Source organism: Lycium barbarum, chromosome 8, assembly GCF_019175385.1.
Source record: "Lycium barbarum isolate Lr01 chromosome 8, ASM1917538v2, whole genome shotgun sequence".
In the NCBI taxonomy this organism is placed as follows: Eukaryota; Viridiplantae; Streptophyta; class Magnoliopsida; order Solanales; family Solanaceae; genus Lycium; species Lycium barbarum.
This window is the reverse complement of record NC_083344.1, coordinates 79,759,609-79,786,299: the sequence shown is the minus strand read 5'-3', so window position 1 is coordinate 79,786,299 and position 26,691 is coordinate 79,759,609. Positions and strand designations below refer to the sequence as shown.

Below are 26,691 nucleotides of genomic sequence, written 5' to 3'. Positions count from 1 at the left end.
CATAACAGGGCCCAACCTAAGGCAATATCCAACCCAACTTCATACCCGAAGGTTCACATGTTGCCTTCAACAATATAATCTAAATATATACTTTGCTATACGAAATCTCACCAAGGGTAAGCCATAACCTACCTGGATGGCCGAACCGCAAACACCAACAACTCACTCCTTTGCCTTTCCTTTCCACTGAGCCTCAGAACATTCAATTTAGATTAGAAATCATGAAGAATGATACTAATATTGCTACCATTCAATTTAGGTCAAACCCAACCCTATAATTTGGGAAAACGAGGCCCACAAGGGAAAAATGGGAAATTCTGAAGCAAAATATCAAATTAAGTACTAGGTGATCATAACCCAAACACTAATTGTTGATTTAACTCAAGGATAGGCCTAATTTCTGATTTCAAGCAAAACCCCCAAATTTGGGTATAAACCTTAACTCTTTGATTCAATAATTCAACTCTAAAAATGGAAGATAACTGATTAATAACCTCAGATTCATCAAAATCTAGCATAAACACCATCAATTTCACTATTAATAAGCCTAGAGAGAATGCTCATCAAAACCCACTTTCATCTTCCATGACTAGGATTATTAAGAGAAGGGGGAAATCTATGGTGATTAGGATTAATGTAATAGTAAAGGAATTAGCAAGATTTATCTCCAAGAGTTTTCTCTAAATATCTCCAAGAACAGTCCCCAAAGCTCTAATTTCGAAATGGAAATAAATGAGGGACTAAAGGCTTTTAACACTTCGTTAATTATACCCACTGCCCGTCATTGGCTTTGGTGACGCCGGGACCGCCCCAGCAAAGTTGCTCCAACATCAAGCCCAAATGGCTTGGACCACTCCAGCGGCAGGGTGACCGCTCCAGCGGTACCGCTGCCGCAGTGCTAGTGCCGCCAAAGAGGGCACCAGATACAAGAAAATTCACCCAAGTTCACAATTCGATCCGATTTTCTGACTAATTCCAAGGCCATCTGCTCACATACCATACACATAAACACACAAAAAAACACGTTACGAACGCGCTAGTGGCCTTGGAATTCCCAACGGAGGTCTCGTTGACCGAGACAACCCCCGATACCTTAATTCCAATTTTCCAACCCAAGTTCCAAAATGCATACGAGTGCATTGAGAACTGAACTAGATACACACACAAGTTCTAAACGACCATTCGGACCTCTCAGAATCGACGGATTCCCAAAAAGGTCTGTTTACCCAAAAGTCAACTTTGGGTCAACTATTTTTCACTTTAAGCCTAGTTTCACCAAAAGTTGCTCGAATACTATGTAGACACCTTGAGACGCATGTCAACGGTCCCCTCAGGTCAAAAGTGAGCTAATTAATGCTCGGGAAAGTGTGAAAATGCTGGAAAGACTATAACGACCAAACGAGTCGTTACATCAGATACAAATTGAATCGTCGCTCGTCCTCGAGTGAAGAAAAGAAAAGAAGCGGGAAATACCTGAATCAGTAAACAACTGGGGATATTTGGTCTCCCAAGTAGCCTCCTTAATAGGGCGGTGCGTCCATTGCACCTTCACATAAGCAATCTCTTTCGGCCTCAACTTTCGAACCTGCCTATCCAAGATCGCAATAGGCTCCTTCTCGTAAGTCAAATTCTCATCAAGAAACATAGAATCCCAACAAACAAAGTAGGTACTGTCGGCATGGTACTTCTTCAGCATCGAAATATTAAAACCGGGTGAACTCCCGCCAAGCCTGGCGGCAATATCAACTCATAAGCTACATCACCCATACGGTCAACAATCTCAAACGGACCAATATACCTGGGGCTCAACTTGCCCTTCTTATCGAACCTCATAACATCCTTCATGGGTGAAACCTTTAATAGAACCTGGTCACTAATAGCACACTCCAAATCCCGGACCTTCTGGTCCACATACATCTTTTGCTGACTCTGAGCTTCCAAAAGCTTGGCCTGAATAACTCTTACTCTATCAAGGTACTCTCTCAATAGATCCGTACTCCAAGATCGACCCTCGAATCCATCAAACCAACCAACCGGAGATCTACACCTCTTACCATACATGGCCTCAAAAGGCCCATGCCAATACTCGAATGATAATTGTTGTTATATGCAAACTCTACTAAGGGCAAATGCTGATCCCAATGACCACCAAAATCAATAACACACGCTCTCAACTTGTCCTCGAGCACTTGGATGGTCCTCTCAGACTGGAAATCAGTCTGGGGATGAAAAGTTGTGCTAAGATCCAATCGGGTACCCAACTCTTCATGAAACGCCCTCTAGAAATGGGAAGTTAAAATAGTACCCCGATCAGACACAACAGAAATAGGAACCCATGCAATCTCATAATATCCTGAATGTACAACTTGGTACTTCTCCGCGGTATACGAAACCTAAACTGGAACAAAGTGAGCATACTTAGTCAACCGATCAACTATCACCCAAATGGAGTCAAACTTACCAAGGGTCTTCGGAAGACCTATGACAAAATCCATGGTAATTCTCACCCACTTCCACTTGGGAATGGGCATCCTCTGAAGCACCCTACCGGGTTGCTGGTGAAACCCTTCACAAAGTGACGGTAATAGCTGGTCAAACCCACAAAACTACGAATCTCCGTAATAGCGGTGGGCCTCGCCCAACTCCTCACAGCCTTAATCTTCTGTGGGTCAACCATAGTCTCATCCTTAGACACAACATGGCCCAAGAATGCCACAGACTCCAACCAGAACTCACACTTAGAAAACTTAGCAAATAGGCTATGTTTCTTCAACAACCCAAGAATAGAACGAAGATGGCTCTCATGCTCCTCTCTACTCTTGGAATACACCAAGATATCATCAATAAACACAATAACGAAGGAATCAAGGAATGGCCTAAAAATGCCATTCATCAAAGTCATAAATGCAGTCGGGGCATTGGTAAGCCCAAAAGACATCACTAGAAACTCATAGTGGCCATATCTCGTCCGAAATGCTGTCTTCGGAATATCCTCTGCCCTGATCTTCAACTGGTGATAGCGGGAACGCAAACCAATCTTTGAAAACACCGAAGCACCCTAAAGCTGGTCAAACAAATCATCAATACGAGGCATAGGGCACTTGTTCTAAATAGTGACCTTGTTCAGCTAGCGATAATCAATGTACATCCTCATGGTCCCATCTTTCTTCTTCACAAATAACGCAGGAGCACCCCAAAGGGAGATGCTCGGTCTAATGAACCCCTTGCTCAATAAATCCTGTAACTGCTCCTTAAGATTTCTCAACTCGGCAGGTGTCATCCGATACGGCAGAATAGAAATAGGACGAGTGCCCGGATCCAAGTCAATACAGAAATCAATGTCGCGATCGGATGGCATACCTGGCAGATCCGACGAGAATACCTCCGCGAACTCGCTCACAATAGGAATAGACTCAAGGGGTGGAGATACAACATTTGTATTAGGAACCTGAGACAAATAGGCTAAACACCCCTTACTTACTAACTTCTTTGCCCGAAGGAAGGAAATGATCTTCTTCAGAGAGGGACTAGGAGTACCCCTCCACTCAAGCCTAGGAATGCCCGGCATGGCTAAGCTGACTGTGTTAATGTGACAGTCCAAGATTGTGTGATAAGGAGAAAGCCAGGACATCCCCAATATAACATCAAAGTCCACCATATCGAGAATCATCAAATCTACCTAAGTGTCATACCCATCAAAGTAACCAAACAAGATCGGTAGACTCGATCAACAATCACAGAATCTCCGACTGGAGTAGACACATGAACAGGTATATCTATGCTATCAAAAGGAAAATCCCAATCAACGGCATTAAATGCAGATACATATGAATAGGCGGATCCAGGATCAAATATCACAGATGCTGCTCTATGACGGACAAAAATGGTACCTGAAATCAAAGCATCCGAGGCCTCTTCCTCGGGCTTACCAGGAAATGAGTAACAATAGGCTCCACCACACCCGCCCTGAGATCCCCCTCTCACAGTCTGAGAACCACCTCTAGCTGGCTGGGAACCACCTCCAGAAGTAGGGGAAGCAGCGCGGCCCGACTGAACGCCGCCTCTCTGAGAAGCCCCACCTCGACCACCAGATGATATCGGAGTCCTCAACGGCTGATAATCCCGCCTAGGTCGGGGACATCTCCTCCCAACATGCCCAACCTCTCCAAAAGAAAAATAGGAAATCAGAGACGAATGTTGATACACAGAAGCTGAAGACCCGAATGAAGCAGTCTGTCCACGGATCTGGAGAACGAACTCTCTGGAGCTCTCTACTTGGGTGGCTCATTAGAGAAAGCCTGTAACGCTGAATGCACCAGACGGCCGGAATACGACTGATGCGTCCTCGAAAACTGACCGGCGCCCCTCGAACTAGAACCACCATAGCTCTCAGTCTGACGTGGCCTCTTATCACCACCACCAAAAGTACGGGCCTTAGCGCCCTCAACCATAAAAGTATGCTCGATAATGGACTGGAAGGAAGCACCCATAGACTCTATCTAAAGACAAGGAATCTGTAGAACCCACTAGTCCTCCAACAAAACGCCTGATCCTATCGGCCTCAGTAGGGATCAAAGGAGTAGAATAGCGAGCCAGATATAGAAAACAGGTCACATAAGACTCCAAAGACATGCCCCTCTACTCATGTTGTAAATAATCCTCCCTACGCGCCTCTCGCGCAGACCGGGGCACATATTTCTCAAGGAAAGCCCAGTAAAACTGAGTCCAATTCAAATGAGGGGAACCCTGAGGTCTGCAAGCAACGAAATACCTCTACTACGTCTTCGCGTAGCCGCAAAACTGGTAGGACATATAATCAACCCCGTGGGTCTCCACGATGCCCATCTGGTGCAGCAACTCATGCATATCTAGAATAAACTCATAAGCATCCTTAGAAGAAGTACCAAAAACCTCGGCGGCTCTAACTTCCTGAATCTCCCAACAAGGTCCTGATCTAATGCGGTCATAATAGCACCCTCCATGGACCTAACATCATCACCAGGAGCGGGTATTGAGTCAATGCGAGGAGCCATAGCTGCAGCGGGGTGTGCTACCCGTGTAGGTCCCTACTCAGGGGTCTGCGCCCCAACTCTGGTCTGTGAACCCCCGCCGGGAGTAGTAACACCAGCTGCCGCCTACTGGGTATCAAGATGAAGTAATACTCGGGCCATAGTATCATGCATGGACTGATACGAAGTAACCTCAGGTTGTGTCTGTACTGTGGCCGCTCCATTCTCTGCGGCCTAGCCTCGATCCGACTGATGCTCAGGCTCGGGAAACGGAGACCTCTCCCGCCGTTGTCCCCCCGCAAAAGCCCTGCCCCTGGCTGGGGCAGCCCCGCAGCCTCTCGCTCTGCCGCGCCTCTGGCTGTCGCTAGCCCTTGCGTGCCAGCCGCAACTATGGGCTCTGGCACCTTACCTCAAGCCATAGTAGCTCAAGTCCTCACCATATGTGAAAGAAGAGATAAGAGTCAGATACCAATTCGATCTTTCAGATACCAATTAGAATAAAAAAGCACGAAAGAATGAAAGAAAGTGAGATTTCCTAAATGTTGTATAACCTCTCGCAGATAAGTACGGAGCTCATCGTACCGATCCATGAGACTATACTAGACATGCTCTAATACCAACTTGTCACGACCTAAATTGCCTAAGCCGTGCAGGCACTTACCTTTCCCACCTCGATAAGCGAACCCTCTACCCAACTATAAATAAATACATGAATAATTAGATTAAGCAACAAAATTAGAATAAATACGTAAGTCTCACGATATTATATAATAGAAATAGCTCAGAAAGAATACCCCCAGAGTCTAGTGTAAGTCATACAAGAGCATCTAAGGATTAAATACAAGTCTGGAGTAATAATACATAAAATGTCTATGTCACTGAACAGGAATAATAAGACATAAAATGATAGAGAAGTCTTCAAGGCAGTGAACGGCTGTGCTTACCCTGGAGACTCGGAACAATGTTGAAGAAGGCGATCAACCACGAGAGATGGAAGCAGAACCAACCTGATACACTGCATTCATAAAGGAATACAATAAGTGCAGGTCAGTATAATACGACGGTACTGGTAAGCATCCTTGGCCGAGTAAGCATAGCTAACACAATTAAGATAATAAAACAGATAAGCAGATAAACAACCAAAAATAAGTCAAACATAATAGAAGCCAAGTATACGTCGTCACCTAAGCAGAACATCTAATCCAAAGTGTACCAAGTCTCAATATATTAAGTCCAAATCCAACATCACAAGTACAACATCAAATCATCTCCAAATCAAGCTATGAGTGCAATGCAATGCATTAATGTATGAATGCAATGCCATGCAAATGTTGTGTACACATATACTCCGGAAGGAAATATCGACATCTCGGTAGCACAACCCAAGGTGACTCGCGAAGTCTAAGTGCTACCTGTCCCGGATCTTTTCCCAACAGACAGACAGGACCCCGGATCTTTGCCCATGGGGGGTTCTCACCGGCACCACCCTAGGGGACCCGTGGAGTCCATGCACTCACTCGATTCACGATTCTGGAACGAACATCGGATATCAGACTCTCACGTCACTCAAGTAAAAATCAAGCTCAGCTCATCATAGTGTTTCATCAAGTATCATCAGTATCTCAATAGTATATCCTGAAGAATGAGAGTGCATGCAATGCATGTATCATCATTAATAATCCTACTGAGTATCACAAGTTTCAACAATGGGTACGCCAATAATATATCCGAATCACAAGTACTAACAGTGGGTACGCCAACAACATCGCCATCAAGTTAGTAAAACAGAATCCAATATCTACTAACAACTCATGGCATCAAGCCAACGCAATAGAATAATCAAATCACAACAAAATGGGGTGGCCAGCCCCAAACACATAACATGGCCCAACCTAAGGCAATATCCAACCCAACTTCATACCCGAAGGTTCACATGTTGTCTTCAACAATATAATCTAAATATATACTTCGTTATACGAAATCTCACCAAGGGTAAGCCATAACCTACCTAGATGGCCGAACCACAAACACCGACAACTCACTCATTTGCCTTTCCTTTCCGCTGAGCATCCGAACAAAAGTAGTCTAAGCATAATCGAAATCTGGATTAGAAATGATGAAGAATGATACTAATATTGCTACCATTCAATTTAGGTCAAACCCAACCCTATAATTTTGGAAAACGAGGCCCACAAGGGCAAAATGGGAAATTCTGAAGCAAAATTTCAAATTAAGTACTAGGTGATCATAACCCAAACACTAATTGCTGATTTAACTCAAGGATAGGCCTAATTTTTTATTTCAAGCAAAACCCCCAAATTTGTGTATAAACCCTAACTCTTTGATTCAAGAATTCAACTCTAATAATGGAAGATAAGTGATTAATAACCTTAGATTCATCAAAATCTAGCATAAACACCATCAATTTCACTATTAATAAGCCTAGAGAGAATGCTCATCAAAACCCACTTTCATCTTCTATGACTAGGATTATTAAGAGAAGGGGGAATCTATGGTGATTTGGATTAATGAAATAGTAAAGGAATTAGCAAGATTTACCTCCAAGAGTTTTCTCCAAATATCTCCAAGAACAGTCCCCAAAGCTCTAATTTCGAAATGGAAATAAATGAGGGACTAAAGGCTTTTAACACTTCGTTAATTATACCCAATGCAGTAGCAGTCAAGCCCAAATGGCTTGGACCGCTCCAGCAGCAGGATGACCGCTCCAGCGGTACCGTTGCCCAGATGCTGGTGCCGTCAAAAGGCGGCACCAGGCACCAAACAATTCACCCAAGTTCACAATTCGATCCGATTTTCTGACTAATTCACGAGGCCATCTGCTCACATATCATACATGTAACCACACATAAGATCACGCTACGAACGCTCTCGTGGCCTCGGAATTCTCAACTGAGGTCTCGTTAACCGAGTCAACTCCCAATACCGTAATTCTAATTTCCCAACGCAAGTCTGAAAATGCATCCGAGTGCGTTGGAAATCGAACTACATACACACACAAGTTCTAAACGACCATTTAGACCTCTCGGAATAGATAGATTTTCGAAAAAGATCCGTTTACCCAAAAGTCAACTTTAGGTCAACTATTTTTCACTTTAAGCCCAATTTCACCAAAAGATGCTCGAATCCGATCTAGACACCTAGGGAAGCGTGTCAACGGTCCCGTCGGGTCAAAAGTGAGCTAATCAATGCTCGAGAAACGGCAAAAAAGCCGGAAAGACTATAACAACCAAACGGGTCGTTACATTTTTCTAAGGCCACTTTTTGCCAAATATTTTCTTGAGTTTATAATAGAAATGAATGAAATTTTTGCGGAAAGACTAAACGCTTTTAAGCAGATAATATATTAATCACACATTGAAGCTCGTAGGTCAACCGTATTCTACGGATCTTTAATACTAGGGTGCGTAAAACCTTCCCTAGGGGATCACCAGAACCCTTACCTCGAACTTTGGTCCAATAAGATTTTTTCTCTTGCTTGAAAAACTCTTTGAAAACCCGATTTTCCTAATTTCCCTTGATAAATTAGGTGACGACTCTAAAAATACTAAAATCCAATTAGAGCACCAACAACCTCATAGTAGTTTTTATACACCCGCGTAAAAGTGAACTGTAATAGATGGCGACTCCGCTGGGAATTGTCTAGCTTCTAACCATAAGGGTTTCAATATAATGTGATTTTAACTATATTATTTGCTTATGTGTTTAAAATTCTGCAATTTTGAACTGTCATTCATTTCATATCCTAAACTCCGTCACTCCTGGCAAAAAGCATAGTTTCAAAGGGGAAACGCGGGATCGTGGTCTAGCCTTCACTAACAAACCCGAAACACCCTTTCTTTGGAACACGTTGAACGTTAAGTTGGTGTGCGGTCACCCAACGGCCGACAACGGTTCACCTCGAGTAGTTCACTTGGGTCCAAGGTCAATTCCAAAAGATAACTCTTGCACATGCCAAGGTTAAAGCTAAGCCAAATCTTAATATGAATTAGATCGGGTGGTTTGGATATTTTAGACGTGTCCAAATCCGATAGGAAGACTACCCCATGTCAGGTACGGTCTATGACCCGAAAGAGACCTCATCTCATATTACGTGCTATTTGAAACATGTAATGTGCCTATGAATGGAACCATTGCCTAGTTGGGGGGGGGGGGGGGGGGGGGAGAGGTGGGGAAAATTAACCTTAACTTATGTTTTGTAGATGTCATTCAACTTGAATTTTGACATGGTTTTAACTACACCAGAGTTGCTGCGTATTTGGTGTTGACACCCAATTTTTGCCCTCCAAATTTTTTATTTAATTAGTAGGACTTCTTGAATCACAAACGGAGTGAAATATGCACCTTTCAGAGTCAAAAGGATTTTACAAAATTGCTTCAGTGACATTTGGTCATTTCATTAGGCAAACTATCATCAAGTATATCATCCACATATTTTTTACACAAATCATAACTATGAAACATATTTATCAGAATTTAAAGTAAATATGATGGAAACGGTTATTTAAGTAACTGGTTAAACTAAACAGTGATTAATTGAAAAATATTTTACTTTGTTAAATCAAGAAGTCTAATTAATCAAACAGATGATTAATTGCATCTTCATTTTCTAATTACAATTATTCTCAAATTGGTTATAATTGAAATGTTTTCAATAACTTTTGCATCCCAATTTGGTTAAAATTAAAAAGATTTTGATTAATTCATAACCACTTGCAGAATTAACCATTTTTATTTGAACCAATTTAGTCCCTTAATATCAACTCAATTCGTCTAGCCCAATACCCAATAACCCAGTCCAATTACTTCATTAATCCCAAACTAACCCCTTTTTCATTCTTTTTTTTTTCAAAAATAACAACGAACCAAACGAACGAGAAAGGACATAAATGGTCCCTTAACTATGAGAGTAGGTTCAAAATAGTCCCTTAACTATGCACTTAACGGTTTTGGTCCTTTAAGTTTGTCACAAGTTAACAAAAATGGTCCCTCAACTATGAGGGTTGGTTAAAAATAGTCCCTTAAGTATGCACTTAACAGTTTTGGTCCTTTAAGTTCGCCAAATGTTAACACGTTTAGTCTTCGACAAAATATTCATCGAACTCTGTTTGTTAGATTTGACGAGAACTATGAAAAAATTAGCGAGAACTCACATTTGGGTGTACGCATTACTAAAGAAAAGGCCAAATACCTCAGGATAAAACCGACGGACATCAGTCGGTTATAGAAAAAAACAAAGGAATAACCTACAGACTTGATAATGTCAGAAAATAGTGTCTCGGAACACAAAGACCGACGGACTCTGTCGATTAAAACCGACGGACTCCATCGGCTAAGTAAAATACACTAGACTCATTTTTACTGAAAACCGGAAAAAAATCTTCCATCATAGTGATTCTTTTTTAAAAAAAAATATTTTCTGCGCATTTTCCTTGAAAATAACCGACGGACGTTCGTTGGTTTTCGTAAAAAATAATAAAAGCTAAAAGAAATTAAAAAATAGGGTCCCTCGATTTTATCCATCGATTTTTGTCCATCGTTTTTTTCGCTTGTTTTTAGTAGTGATAATCTTTGTAGTTTCTGCTATTTCTAATTTATTTCTAAGGTCTGGTGTATTTTACTTAGCTGATAGACTACCTCGATTTTAATCGACAGAGTCCGTCGGTCTTTGTGTTCCGAGACACTATTTTCTGACATTATCAAGTCTGTAGGTTTTTCCTCTGTTTTTCCTATAACCGACTGATGTCCGTCGGTTTTATCCTGAGATATTTGGCCTTTTCTTTAGTAATGTGTACACCCAAATGTGAGTTCTCGCTAATTGTTTCCTAATTCTCGTCAAATTTAACAAACAGAGTTCGATGAATATTTTATCGGAGATTAAAAGTGTTAACATTTGGTGAACTTAAAAGACCAAAACTGTTGAGTGCATACTTAAGGGACTATTTTTAACCAACCCTTCCTTATAGTTGAGGGACCATTTTGGTTAACTTATGGCAAACGTAAAGGACCAAAACCGTTAAATGCATAGTTAAGGGACTATTTTGAACCACCATTTATGTCCTTTTCTCCCAAACGAACCCTAGCCATTCCCAAAAACATCCAGCGATTTCCAGCTGTTTTCAGCCATTTTTGGCTAAGTTTCAGAAGCTCTTGCTTTCCCCAGTCATTGCTTACACATTTTGGGCAAAATATTTATTGATCTAGTTTTCTTTTGGGCATTTTCTACTTTTCAACGGTAATGTGTCTCTCTTTTTCGATTTTCAATTAATTTTTGCTTGACTTCTCTTGTAAGATTTAGATTTCAAAGGTTCCATACGAATTTGAGTTAGGATTTGAATTCCAAGACTATTTTCTAAAAGTCCCACATCGTTTGAAGTCCAAAAATTGGGACTTTTGGTTCTCCTATAAATAGGACCCTCTCCCGTTCATTTTAAAAAAGGTTCTGAGATAAAAAAAATGGTTCTTACACCAATGGTGGGTTTTCACAACCCCCTAGAGTGAGAACACTCAGGAACCCGGCTAAGCCGTTGAGTTTCGAGGAAGTTCTCATTCATACTTTAATTTTTGGAAGTCGTTTCTGCTCATCAGAATACGATTCGGGTGAAAGGTGGTTCATCAACTCCCATCTCCCCGTTGCTGCTCGGCAAAAAGGTAACCTTTAGTTTCCTTTCTCCTTCAATTTTATTCTTAATTTCTACTTAGTATGTTATTAGTGCATGATTAGTATTTTAGCACTTGTGTGTGTTACTGTTTAAATTAGACTAGCTTGCAGTTATATAGGATGGAGGCTGTGTAGTAGGGTGATGAGGATTATTGTGTGTGCACTGGTTTGGTATAGCTGTTAGTATAGCTTAGCTCAAGTTTGATTAATGTGGAGTGAATATTTAGTTGTGAGCTATAAGTTCTTTAAGTTGAAATGCTCATTTTTACATGGTCCATAACTGGCAGTTTGTTGTGACAATTACTTGAACTTATGGATTGATAGTTCTTATACTCTTAGTATTGTTGGTTAAGATGTTTTAGATCCCCTTTGATTCAAATTGAAGGCAGCAGGTTGATTATAATACAAGTTTGTTTGTTGGTATTGCTGCTTAGGTGAAAGCTTACTTCTAGTTGTCTTAGATTCAAATCACAATATAAGTTAATGTTTGTTTAAACCTATATAAATATGAATGGGCTGTTGAACTCTGTAGCTAAAGCAAGGTTTATGTAGGCTTAAGATGTCCATATGAGTAATTTAGTTCTCTGTTGAATGCATTTCATGCTCAGTTTCGTTTAGATGTTTTCGAATGCATTCACACTGAGTGTTGAATCCCCAAAAATGGTCTTGATATGCTTACTACTTAAGATTACTGAAATGAGAAATGTGGAAAGTGTTCTAATTTGGAATCCCACTCCCAAATCCCTTAAGTCTAAAAGCACATCTCCAGTTTCAGTCCTCTTTAAAGTGATTGATAGAAAATGGTTGTTGATCTTGATTTGCATGAAAGGTCTATTCATCTTTTGAAAGTGTAATCTCAAATGGTTTGACTTACAACTTATTTTGGTTATCACATCAGTCTATTTAACTTGTCAAAGGTTTAGCAACTGCTATGTTTAATTGTTGATTATATTTGTATATGAGAAGGTCATCGAATGACTAGTATGAAAGAAATCCATGAGTTTACCAGTTCAGCAGTATTCCTGCCTCTGTTTGGAATTCCTAGATCATGTATGAAGTCTTATTTTTGTGTGGCATGTTGCACCAATACTTGTCTGATTTGTTCTGGATTACTGAAGTCCACAATCCTTGCCTAAGTGTAGAATTTGCTTCAGTGATTAGTCTTATTTCAATCAAGTATGCAAACTTCTGAAATAAGAAAGATGGGGTGGTAGAGTTAGAATGTGTTCATGTGTTCAACTAGCTCCTCCTATACTAAAAGTTAAAAGAGATCTGTTATAGGTATTGCTACCTTCTCGAGTGTTAATATTTGGTTCTTAAGTTGATATCAAAGCTCTGTGGTCTGGTAGTATTTGATCTATGTGTGAGTCTGACCAAACTGATTGAAGTTCCCCAATGCTAGTTCTTCCATATTCTTGTTCAGACATTAAGTTCTAAAGCAAAATATGCTATGTCGTCACATATAGAGTACTACTAAATGATTTTCTTAAGTCTAAATACATGTTTGGTTGAGGTTCTAACTTGTTCAAGTTTTAAGGAGCTGTCTTATCCCCAAACTGAAACAGTGTTGTCTAACCAACAGAATCTTCAACTTTTGAAAGTGTTTGTTAAGACTAGTTATATCCCTCTTTTGTGATTCAATCTGCATTTAAAGCATTTCCTGATAAGTTTAAGAAGTAGGAGAACTAAGGGCATTTATCTAAGGCTGTCACCTTCCCCAAACCTTGGTTTGTGCAAATGATTGAAGTTCTTCCTTTTAAAAGTATTGTCTTGAAAGAGTCAGTCACTGTTGTTGTATAGAGGCAGTTCTATATTCAGTTTTTTCAAAACAATTGCTGGTTTGATATTGAGGACTTTTCTAGTGGTATAAATGGTTTCAAAAGGTTGTGGTCTAGTGGTTCACCGTGTGTTAAGTTGATGTGTTTACTTTAACTTTCTTTATACTGAATGCGAGTAGGATCAATATCTTTAGCACACTTTGTGTGACATTAACAAACGTGTTTTACTTCATCTATGATTGAGTTGTGGGGATCACGCTTTAAGTGTTCTGTTGAATCAAATTTATTTCTAAGAAATAGGTTCTAGTTTAATTATACAGGTTAACTGTGTGAATGGAAACTATATTCTTGTTGTGGTATTTGCCTAGTCTTTAAGTTCACACTCTAAGCTCACTTTTTCCTGAAAGCCAAGGTAAGCTTCGAGTTCGGTTTAGCCTCCTCCAATAGCCTGCCGTGCGGAGGTTCTAGAAACCTTTGGATCTTGTGTGGCATTGGAAATATGGATGGTAGTAGCCCCTTTTGTTGCCTGTATATTTAAGCTTGAAGACCTATGCTATGATGTATTATGGTCAGGCTTTGAAGGTTCATCTTCCATTAAAGCATCATTATGTATGTTAGCTATCCGTATCTTTTCAAATAAATATATCTCTAGGTTTCTGTGTTTAGAATTAATAGACCTTTGGGTTTCTGAGGCATTCTGGAAATTTTGATCATGTTATGACCTGTTTGAACCAAGTTGTGGTATTTAAAACAATGGAGCACTTTGTTTGATATTATCTTGTGAGAATTTCATATACTTCTTGATTCTTGTTATTCACCCATTCCATTTTTTGCATGACTTCGGGGGGAGTTTCAAAATGTTAAACATCCTGAGGACGCTTCAATAAAATATTGCACTTTAGAAGGATTGCTAGTTGTGCTTTGGTATCGTTTTAAGGGGCTGGCTAACTTGTTTTGGATGATCATTTTGAGACTGTCTGATATTAGTCATGCCTTGAGTTATGCTTGTGCTCTTCCTCTACTTAACTGCTTATGTGTTGATAAAAGTGAAATAAGGAAACTTACATGATAGCTTAAGTAAACAAGAAGGGATCATTGTTGATGCATATTACCTGTGTATTTTAGAATCATGTCGTTGGTTCAAAAAAATCAGAATTTGATACTTTCTGTTAAATAGCAAGTGTTTTAACTAAGTGCTTGTCCTTTCTGAGTGCATAAGGTTCAAGGTAGTCTCTTCCTTGATAAGGTTCTGATAAAAAATTTAGAAACTGATAGCTAAGTTATCGTGTGTTTGTTTTTGGCTTGTTTGAAAGAACTGTTCAAAGTCACTAAGTTAGAGGGAGATGAATGTGTCTTTGACTATTTGAGAATACATTTAATATCATGGTTCATAATCTTCTCTGTTGCTTTACATAAAAAATGCTAAGTCTAAAGGTTAGCTATTATCACATGTTTAATGATGCTATGATTCTCTTATTAGTACACAACCAAGTGACTTGCTACTCTCTTAAAGAATGCAGCATGCCTCTGAAAAAATTATGTGTTTGGAATGTTTAGTTAAAGAAGCAAACTGCCCAAAGACATGTTTATGTATTATAGGTTACCTCTGTTTGTCTGAAGCATAGATCAAGTTTTTTTTTTTTTTTTTTGTAAAAAAAGATTAGATCCGGTTTCCACATTCCACTATGCTTTAAAGGAGTTAAAACTCAGTTTGTTCTTCTCTTATACTCGAGTTCGTAGTTAAGTTGTTTTCAGTTGTAATAGTAAGCTGATGATGTCACTTGATATTTCATTTGATTCTCTTAAAAATTCCTTAAGGACTTATTACCTCATTGTTTAAATAATGTCAAAGTTTTCACTAGATGGGGTTAAATGATCTCTTGATGTTGAGAAGTAAAAATGGATGCATTAAGTTCTTTTAAGTGAAAACTAAGTACCAACTGCCTCTTTGTTCGGCTAGATTCTTTTACTTGATTGTTTAGAATCTCAAAATTGTGTGAGGAATCCCCAGATTGGTCCTGATAAACTTGCTGCTTGATATAATGTTTAAAACTATCGAATTAAGAAAAGGGGATCAGATATTAAGAACACTAATTTCATGTTGTGTTTTGAAATTCGCTCACTGTTTTGATACACTTAATATGCCTACATTGGAATATTGAAACTACTCGCTTTGGGATACTCATTTTCACCCCTCTTTTCTTTGCATGACTTGGGAATTTTCAAATCCCAAAATGTTTCGGAGTTGCTTGGGAACTTGGAAAAAATTGGCTGCACTCGTAAGGTCCTCAAAAGGGCTGTACTTGAAAAAAGTTACTGCTGCTACATTCTACCATATCAAGTTTGCTGCTGTACTTGAATAAAGTTACTGCATTTTGGAGAGGTTTCTTGCTGCAAACCTTGAAGCAGCATCTGTTGATATACCTGGCTGAACAGATCCCTTGTTTTGATATCTATTATGGGACAAATTTGCTGCTTGTTGTTGGTTGTTGTAGCATGTTACTGCTATGATTGAACTGTTGCTACAAGTTGTACCTTGTCGTAGCTGCCTGTGTTTGCTGCTTCCTGCTTATGCTCGCTGTTGTAGCATGTTATTGATTTGCTGCTTTTTTAAAAGTTCGGGACAAAATAGCATTTACCTTTTGGTGAATAGCTGCAAAAAGAACAGATCCCATACTTGATGCTTTCTCAGATGAGTTGCTTATATGTTTGACGACTAAGCTGCTGCCTTTATATGAAGAAAAATGAGCAGTTACTCTGCTAGAAGGTACAATAGTTGTTTCCTTTGTTCAAGAAAGGATAAGGAGCAGATTGTTGCATTTCTGATACTTCACTGATTTGAACATATGATATTACACTTAGGGCCGATGAAAAAGTATTTAACTTGAGGCCACGCCTAAGCCGGAAAGGTTATCCCTCAGTTTAGGCAAGGATGATCTCACATTGATATCACGAGGTAGGAACCAACATGCGCTTGGCAAGGCAATTAGAATGGCCCCTAGTTTGCAGCCACGACATGATTCGGGTTCCTTTGCCATATTCGGAACCGTGAGTTTGAGTCTCCATAATCAAAGCTTTCAAAGTTTGATACGAGTCCGAGGGTTATTACGATTTATATTCATAAACGTCACCCTATAGAGTGGCATATCATTTTGACTAACTATTTTCATTTCATTCTTGCGAGGTACATTATTTTTTGTGCGAACATGCAAATACATTTGTATAGATATTGAAACCCCAACAGGTTAGAACAAAGTGAGCGGACTTAGTCAACCGATCAACTATCACCCAAATAGAATCAAACTTGCCAAGGGTCTTCGGAAGACCCGTGACAAAATTCATGGTAATTCTCTCCCACTTCCACTCGGTAATGGGTATCCTCTGAAGCACCCCATTGGGTCGCTGGTGCTCATACTTTACCTGCTGACAATTCCCACACTTAGCCACAAAATCAACTATATCTCTCTTCATTCGACGCCACCAATAGTGCTGTCTCAAGTCATGGTACATCTTAGTCACCCCCGAATGAATGGAATAGCGAGAGCTATGGGCCTCAGACAAGATCAACTTAATCAAATCACCAACACGAAGAACGCACACGCGCCCTCTAATCCTCAGAGTGCCCTCAGAATCAATCACGGCCTCCTTGGCCTTACCTCTCAAAACTCTATCTCGAATCTTGCTAAACTAAGCATCCTAAAACTGATGAGTCCTGATCCGATCCAATAAAGACGAGATCATCTCTATACAAGCCAAAATCCTGCTCGGAGCGGAAATATCAAGGCGAATGAAACTGTTGGCCAGAGTATGAACCTTCATGGCTAACGGACGCTCGGAAACAATAAATTGAGCTAAACTCCCCATACTCACTGCCTTACAACTCAAGGCATCAGTCACCATATTGGCTTTCCCGGGATGATACAAAATAGAGATGTCATAGTCCTTCAGGAGCTCCATCCATCGGCGCTGCCTGGAATTAAGATCTCTCTGGGTAAACACATGTTGAAGACTACAGTGATCGGTGAAAACCTCATAATGAACACCGTACAAATAATGCCTCCAAATCTTCAAAGCGAAGACCACAGCCAACAACTCCAAATCATGGGTAGGGTAATTCTTCTCATGAACCTTCAACTAACGAGATGCATAAGCTATCACTCTACCCTCCTGCATCAACACAACACCCGAACCCATACGGGAGGGATCACAATAGACAGTAAAATCCTTACCCTCCACGGGTAATGCTAAGATCGAGGCTGTAGTGAAAAGAAGCTCGAGCTTTTGAAAGCTCTCCTCATAATCATCCGTCCACTGCAAAGGAACATCCTTCTTAGTCAATCTGCTTAAGCATGAAGCAATTGCAGCAAAACCCTTCACAAACCGACGGTAATAGCAAGCCAAACCCACAAAACTATGAATCTCAGTAATAGTAGTGGGCCTCGCCCAACCCCTCACAGCCTCAATCTTTTGTGGATCAACCATAATCTCATCCTTAGACACAATATGGTCCAAGAATGCTACAGGCTCCAACCAGAACTCACACTTAGAAAACTTAGCAAATAGGCTATGTTTCTTCAACAATCCAAGAACAGAATGAAGATAGCTCTCATGTTCCTCTCTACTCTTGAAATACACCAAGATGTCATCAATAAACACAATCACAAAGGAATCAAGGAGTGACCTAAAGATGCCATTCATCAAGGTCATAAATGCAGCCGTGGCATTGGTACACCCAAAAGACATCACTAGAAATTCATAGTGGTCATATCTCTTCCGAAATGTTGTCTTCGGAATATCCTCCACCCTGATCTTCAACTTGTGATAGCCGGAACGCAAATCAATCTTCGAAAACACCGAAGCACCCTGAAGCTGGTCAAACAGGTCATCAATACGAGGCATAGGACACTTGTTCTGAATAGTGACCTTTTTCAACTGACGGTATCAATACACATCCTTATGGTCCCATCTTTCTTCTTCACGAATAACACAGGAGCACCTCAAGGGGAGACGCTCAGTCTAATGAACCCCTTGTTCAACAAATCCTGTAACTGCTCCTTAAGCTCTCTCAACTTAGTAGATGCCATCCGATATGGCAGAATAGAAAATAGGATGAGTGCCCGGATCCAAGTCAATACAGAAATCAATGTCGCGATCGGGTGGAATACCCGGCAGATCCGACGGGAATACCTCCGCGAACTTGCTCACAATAGGGATAGACTCAAGGGTGGAGATGCAACAGTCGTATCACGAACATGAGCCAAATAAGCTAGATACCCCTTACTTACTAACTTCTTCGCTCGAAGAAAGGAAGTGATCTTCTTCGGAGCGGGACTATGAGTACCCCTCCACTCAAGCCTAGGAATGCCCGACATGACTAAGGTGACTATCTTGGCGTGACTGTCCAAAATAGCATGATAAGGAAAATGCCAGGACATACCCAATATAACATCAAAGTCCACCATATCGAGAATAATCAAATCTACCCAAGTGTCACCTCATAAAAGTAACCAAACAAGACCGATAGACTCGATCAACAATCACAGAATCTCCGACCGGAGTAGACACATGAACAGGTATATCTATACTATCACAAGGAAAATCCCAACCAACGGCATAAAATGTAGATACGTCCGAATAGGTGAATCCAGGATCAAATAACACAGACGCTGCTCCATGACGGACAGAAATGGTACCAGAAATCATAGCATCTGAGGCCTCTGCCTCGGGCGTACTAGAAAATGAGTAACAATGGTCTCCACCACGCCCAGTCTGAGATCCCCCTCTCGTACTTTGGGAACCGCCTCTAGTTGGCTAGGAACCACCTCTAGAACCATGGGAAATATCGCGGCCTGACTGAGCACCGCCCCTCTGACAGGTTCCACCTCGACCACCAGATGATATAGGATCCTCGACGGCTGATAATCCGGCCTAGGTCTGGGACATCTCTTAGCAACATGCCCAACCTCTCCACAAGAATAACAAGCAATAGGAGACGAATGCTAATACACAGAAGCTGAAGACCTGAATGAAATAGCTGTCGCGACCCAGCTAGGGGCCGCGACGGGTACCCGGAGCAATTACCGAGCACCGCTTACTCTACTGCTTGTCTCGCTCATTTAATACTCTTTTATCAATTTTACATACCAATTGTAGGAAAATCATATTTAATCAAAATATAAATACTTTATATACATTTGCCCCTTGGCCATCAAAATAATATACATACATATGAAAACATCTTGTGAGACCATCTAACCCACACTGCGTATCTACGAGTCTCTACTAACATAATGAATACATGGACGGAACAAGACTCCGTCATGCCCAAAATATGCATATATGAATGTACATCAAAAGAATAGCCATAAGAACCTCCGAACGATGGAGTGCTATCTATCAGCTGACAGCTACTGAGGACCTGGGCCAAGCTGTCCTCCCAGTCTACCTGTGGGCATGAACATAGCGTCCGAAGAAAGGACGTCAGTACGAATATTGTACCGAGTATGAGAGACATACATAATGAAAGGAAACATCAATAATATGAGGATAACATCAACATGAGACATCTGGGTCTGACTGATAATCGTAAATGAAGTAATGCATGCTATCTTACTCATACTCATCATTATGACATGTATGCATCATATACAAGCTGCCCGTCCATGTCGGAACGGTGTGAAAATCAATAATATTAGCCCGCGTCCAGGCCTCCAGCGTCCGGGGTACCTTCTCATGCCACCCACTAGTGGTGTCTGCCCACGCCCGTAGGTCGTGGTGTATCCGTATCGCCGCCCGCCGAAGCGGTGTCTGCCCGGCCAACTAGGCCCGGTGTGAAATGCTCATGACATGCTCAATGTAAATGCTCATAGTAATATGCTTATCATAAAATACTTATCTTATCATAATGCGTATATAAGACTCATGATCAACTTTACTCTATCGGGGTGACGTAAGGTCGTGATCCCCCGATTACATTATGGAACCATCATGGACATTCCGCCTTACCTTGAAAGGACTAGTACATAAAGTGAGTATAGGCAAGAAATAACATCATCATCATTCAAGTGTCATCATATTGCATAACTTATCTCATATAGACATTCATAGGCATAAGCTTTTAACTTCTTAGAATGCAAGAACTCATGAAAGGAATAGGGATTCAAGTTAAACGATTCATGCCATTAGAAAGAAGGACTAGCCTCACATACCTTGGTCGTTTAGCTAAGATATCGCTCACTTGTTCTCCGTTGATATCACTTCGTTACCTTCATAAGAGAATCTGTGTCAACATTAGTAAACTAACTACAAGAACGCATCGCTAATTCTAGGAAAAGTCGGACAACGCTTCCTTCGCTCATACCATTTTTCTCATGTTTTATCTCAACTCCAACATTCATAATATTATTCGCAATATCGTCGTCGACAATCGTCATTTACGTACATTTAGGAAAATCCACCATTTTCCTCCAATTTCCCCCATATTTAGCCTTATGACTCGTCTTTGCGTTTTCATGCATTTAATGCTTGATTCATGATATAAACATTGTTTATAACGTATTGGTACTCACAACACTTCAATATTCATAGTTCGATTCCACTATCATTCATTCATGCCACTATTCACTCAATAATGACCCATTTCTATGTTCTTCTACATTTCAAGTGTCTAAGCTTTTCAGTACTTCAAACAATATGGAATAATCATGAAACTTACCTTGGAGGATGGTTGAACGATCCTTAAGTTGAAATACTTCACTTAGCCGAACCCTAGTTCCACCTTCCTTGGAATTTCTTGACTTAGAAGATCCTTTGATGTGTTCTTACACTTATTTTCATGAATTTGGTGTTGAAAATCTTGATACCCCTTTAATTCTCTTGAAGTCTTGTGGAGGAATTATTTGGAATGCTCTAGAGGTCTCTTGAGGTGTATGGATGAAAATGAAGTGAAATGAGGCTTTAGTCTCTTTTTAAAAATCACAAAACTGATCTTTAATGAATTCTTGTCGGGATGAACAGTGGTCGTAAACCACCATATACGGACCGTATTTTGGTTTACGGTCCGTCCACTGTGGTCGTTTTTAAGCATTCCAAAAACAGAAAGATTGGCTGGAGATTATGGCAATTTACGACTGAGGTTTACGGTCCGTAAACCAGTTTACGGGCCGTCCTCCAAGTCGTATTTAACCATTTCAAAGACAGAAAGTTTTGGCTGATGGACATGGCAGTTTACGACCTGGTTTACGGAGTAAACTGGGTTGTATTTAACCATATCATCACTGGGCAGAACTTGAGATTTTTGGCTAGCTGAGGGACGATTGCACTATACGGTCCGTAAATCACTTTACGGGTCGTATAGTGCCATATACGATCACTGGACAGAAAATTTTTTGCGACTTTCTTATTTTCAAAAATTTTTAATTAGCCATTCCCGACTGAATAAAACATCATTCACTCAACTTTTCATCATTCCACTCATCATACAAGTACGGAAAAATTTTCGAGGTGTAACATTCTTCCCCCCTTTTGGAATATTCGTCCTCGAATGTTCGACACTCGGGGATTCTGAATTTTTTTTGTCAGAGTTTCCTTTGTAATTTGGATACTACCTTTCCATTACAACAACCCACAATATCTTCGCCTCACAGGGCTATATCACAATATCAACACATTTATGGCCACACACGATCAAAAACATAAAATTAAAACATACATTCCCTACACCATCGACGTCTCATCTTGAATCTCTTCTGGAGATTGGAACAAATGGGGTGTTACACCTCGGAAAAAAATCTTCCGTTGGTACGCAAGTGAATGAACTAGCGAAATACGAGTATCGGGTTAATGATGACTTAAGGGCATTTTGGGAAAGAGTTATAACGTCCCTTAGATTAGTATTGAAGTGTTAAACAAGTGTTAAGAAGGTTCCATGAGGATCGGAGATCAAACGAAGTGGCGAAACTAAGTTCAGTGACTGATGAGTTCTACGGCTCATTATACGGACCGTATAATGTTATACGGACCGTATAGTGGACCGTAAAACCATCACAGTGAAGGTTGGTTGCTGGTGGAATTTTACGGTCAGTTATACGGACCGTATAAAATTTATACGGACCGTATAACGAACCGTCGAATGGTCACAGTGAAAGGTTGCTCACTGGTAACGTTTTACGGTCAGTTATACGGACCGTAAAACTATTTTACGGACCGTATAACGGACCGTCAAGTAGTCACAGTGAAGGGGTGCTGGGCAGACCCATTTCACGGTCTATTATACGGACCGTATAACCATTATACGGACCGTATAATGGACCGTATAATGGAACCCGACAGTTCGGTGATGATTTAATAAATAAAGACCAAGTTCATGAAAATCATTTCCACATTTCCTCTCTCTCTCTAAAACATCTCTCTACAACTTTTGTACAAGTTTTCAAGGGTATTAATCCATCAACCACATTAAACAAGTAAATCCAAGGTAGAAACCCATCAAGGATCATCTAAAGTCAAGAAACCCAAATGGAGAAAAACTAGGGTTTTACTCAAAGTGGAGTATTATCAACAAAAGCTTGTCCCTACAACTTCTAAGGTAAGATTCATGATTTTTATATGATGTTTACGGTATTGGAGAATTAAAATGCATGGATTGTAGAAAACATGGTCCACTAGGACATGAATGATGAATAGTGACGTTTTTGAGACATAGTTTGAATTGAATCATGATTGTTGTTGTATTGTGATATGAGTGTGTTATAAATGACGTTAAGATCATGAAATAAACATTGTATATGGATGAACGAAGTTGGGTGTTGTGACCATAAATAGGGACAAATGGAAGTGAGTTGAGAATGTGGATAATGTAGATGATCAATGGCCATGGAAATGATATTATAAATGTGTTGTTGACGTTTAGGGTTGAATTATGATATGGACAAATGTTGTATAGATAAAGGAGATGCTGTCCAATTTTCTCTAGTTCTAGCCATGTGCACTAGTTATCGATACTAATGATAGTATGGCCTTAATGAAGGTAGAAACGTGAGCATCGAAGGAGTACGTGCAAGTGTAGAATAATTCGACAAAGAGGTATGTAAGGCTAACCCTTCTTTCATAAGGCATGGTTCTTTGGCCAAACTCCTAATCCCTCTATATGAGCATGTTGACTACAAATGTTTCACATTCCGAGCTCATAAGCTCACTATCCTTGATTGGTACTACGAATGCGCTACGCACCTCAGGTGACGAGTAAGACTACGATATAGAAGTAACAATAACGATAATGATAGTAATGATGATGGTGATAATAATGATGCTAAAGGTGCCTATGGGCTGTTATACTCATACGTGCCTATGAAGGGCTATAATGAAACCCCGAGCTTATAACGCCGGGTAGAATATATGTGTATGAATATGTATAGAATATGTATACGATTATGAAACGCGCGCACACATCTGCAGATGGTACGGATAACCCTGAAGCCTTGGTAGGGCCAGGTATGAGTAACATTGAGCCTTGGTTGGCCAAGTATGTATATGAAATACTGATCCAATGAGGTCGGGTACGTTATGTAAATGCCATGTATACGAAATGATTATGTATGTATATATTATGTAAAAGAATGTGATGAGACTATGTATAAGAATACGAATGAGGGCATGTACACTAATACGAGCACAAGCATGGTACGAGTTTTATTATGGGGCACGAATGACGATGTGAGTAAGTAAGCGACATGATGATGATGATATTATTGTCTCCCTTCCTATGCGATTCCATATATTGTTCATTATGTTGTATATCAATGTTAATCATGCTTTACATACTCAGTACATTCTTCGTACTGACGTCCTTTTGTTTGTGGACGCTGCGTCATGCCCGCAGGTGCACAGGGAGACAGATTTGACCCATAGCTGCCTATTTGAAGATTTCATAGAGAGCTCCATTTCCTTCGGAGCCATATCTTTTGGGTACTCATTCTTTTGTGTATATAATTATGGGCATAGCGGGGTCCTGTCCCGCTCGTGATATGTCATACTCTTAGAGGCTCGTAGTCATGTGTATGTGGGTAGAGATGTTTGGCCATGTCGGCCTATGTTTTGTATATCTTTTGTTGGCCTCGTCGGCCTTGTATATTTGACATGGCATAGATGCCCATGATATGTTAATTGATGATGGTCGTCCAATGGGACTAGCTTGATTAATGATTTAAAATGCATGAAATGAATTATGGTTCACCTAGATGTTATGATATGCATGATAAGGGGGTGCCCGGGTGGGGTAGCACCGGGTGCTCGTCGTGGCCCCCTAGTCGGGTCGTGACAAAAGTGGTATCAGAGCAGTTGAGTCCTAGGATGTGTCTACGAGCCGTGTCTAGTAGAGTCTTGGTTATGGGTGTGTTGCGCGCCACACTTATAAACGAGAAGCTGCGGACATCTTAGGAATATATGACCTTCTTTCTTCATAAGAATCGTGCGATAAAGCTATGATGTAAGAAATTCTTGTTCTTAAATCGTGTGTTGTGTATTTCAGAGATGCCTAAAAAGAAAAAGGCTACAGCAGCCCAAAGGGGCAAGACGGTGGCAGAAAAGCGGGCTGAAAGAGCACCGCCACCAGTAGTAGAGGAAGATGAGTCCCAGAGTGCGGCTCAATCTCAGTCCGCCCAGACAGTGCCTATTACTGAGGAGCACGTGGGAGCCTCAGCCCCAGCTCCAGCTCCTCCGCCGAATGCTTCAGGCCAAGACGTAAGAGAGGCCATTAATTTGTTGACTCAGTTGGTTGCGGCCCAGACTCAGAGGCCAAGCGCGGGGCAAGGTGACAGGACTGTTGTTGACACCCAATTTTGTCCCGTCTCTCTGCCGAAATACCTATTTTTGCGCTTCTAATATTTTTGGAAAAAATAAAAATATATATATATATATTATGTGTTTACTATAATTATTAGCCTCTTATCAATACCGCTATTGCATTATTCTATTAATTATTCTTATTACTATTACCGCATTTTATTATTATTATTATTATTATTATTATTAGTATTATTATTATTATTATTATTATTATTATTATTATTATTATCATTATTATATATTACTATTATTATAATTCATAATTTTTTATCATTTCGGCATTTTACCAGCTTACGCACACACATCACATTTATCTTTGCATAATTAAATAATAGTATTTATCTTACTGCGGATTTCCGAAATATTATTGCACGGCCATTACAACGCCATTTTTTACCCGAGCATTGATGATTGCGTATTTTGTATTGAGCAATATTTAACACAAGTTGTTTAAACAGGTCTTTTATTTAAATTTAGAAGCCAAACTATTTCTTGCACTCAGTCCGTATTTTGATTTATCGGATCCCAAATCAAATCCCAATCAACTCATAAATATTTCCTGACTAGCCCATATTTTGATCTCAATTTTTTGGAATAGTCCGTGTTTTAATTCGCTAGCTCATTCTTTTAATACCCGGTCCAAAAATTGACCCGGTCCATTTTATGGACCGGGTCCAGCCCATTTTCGTTTAGGATAAGGGAAACCCTTTAGGGTTTCCTTATCATTTTTTTCCTCCACCGCCGCACCTCCTCTCTCCTTCTCCACCTCTACCATCCTCCGCCTCTCCACTTTCCCGTCAATTATCACCACCATCACCACCATCGTCACCTCTACACCACCATCTCCCCATCGCTCTCTTCCTCCCCTTTCATCCTAAAACCTAGCCGCCGCACACCCTTCCCACTGATTCTCTCTCCCACGCCTCCACTACACCCCTGACACCCCACTTCCCTCTGCTCCCTTCGTCTCCCATCTCCCCCACGTTACCTTCTGTCACTCCACTTCACCACGTTACTCCCACGCCTTCCTGTCCCCCACGCCACTGTTGCCCCCACTTCGACGCTGTCCCCGTTTCCTCTTTCTTTTTTCAATACAAAGGTCAAAAGACCTATAAATGGTGGGCGGGGTTGAATGGAAAAGGGATGGAAAACCCAAAAATCCCCTTACAAGAACAGATCTAAAACCCCGAAATTCTCTGAAAAAATAACAAGTTTTTCCAGTAGTAAAATCACCTAAGCAATATCAGTTCGTCGGTCTTATTTCTGAATATCGAGTCGAAATCCAGTCGTTTTGTTTTCGTTTGCGTTGGTCGTGTTTTGAATTTGAATATTGCAAATTTGGATTTAGCGAGTATTCGAGGGTAAGATCAGAAACTCAAAG

General features: G+C 40.5%; 1 long non-coding RNA gene across 1 annotated transcript; it reads left to right on the top strand.

The window, feature by feature from the left end:
* The first annotated feature begins 11,100 nt into the window (after positions 1–11,100).
* LOC132606225 (uncharacterized) lies at positions 11,101–24,696 on the top strand. The gene is made up of 2 exons (XR_009569642.1): positions 11,101–16,233; positions 24,346–24,696. It is a non-coding gene; the product is annotated as an uncharacterized LOC132606225 (long non-coding RNA).
* The last annotated feature ends 1,995 nt before the right edge of the window (positions 24,697–26,691 follow it).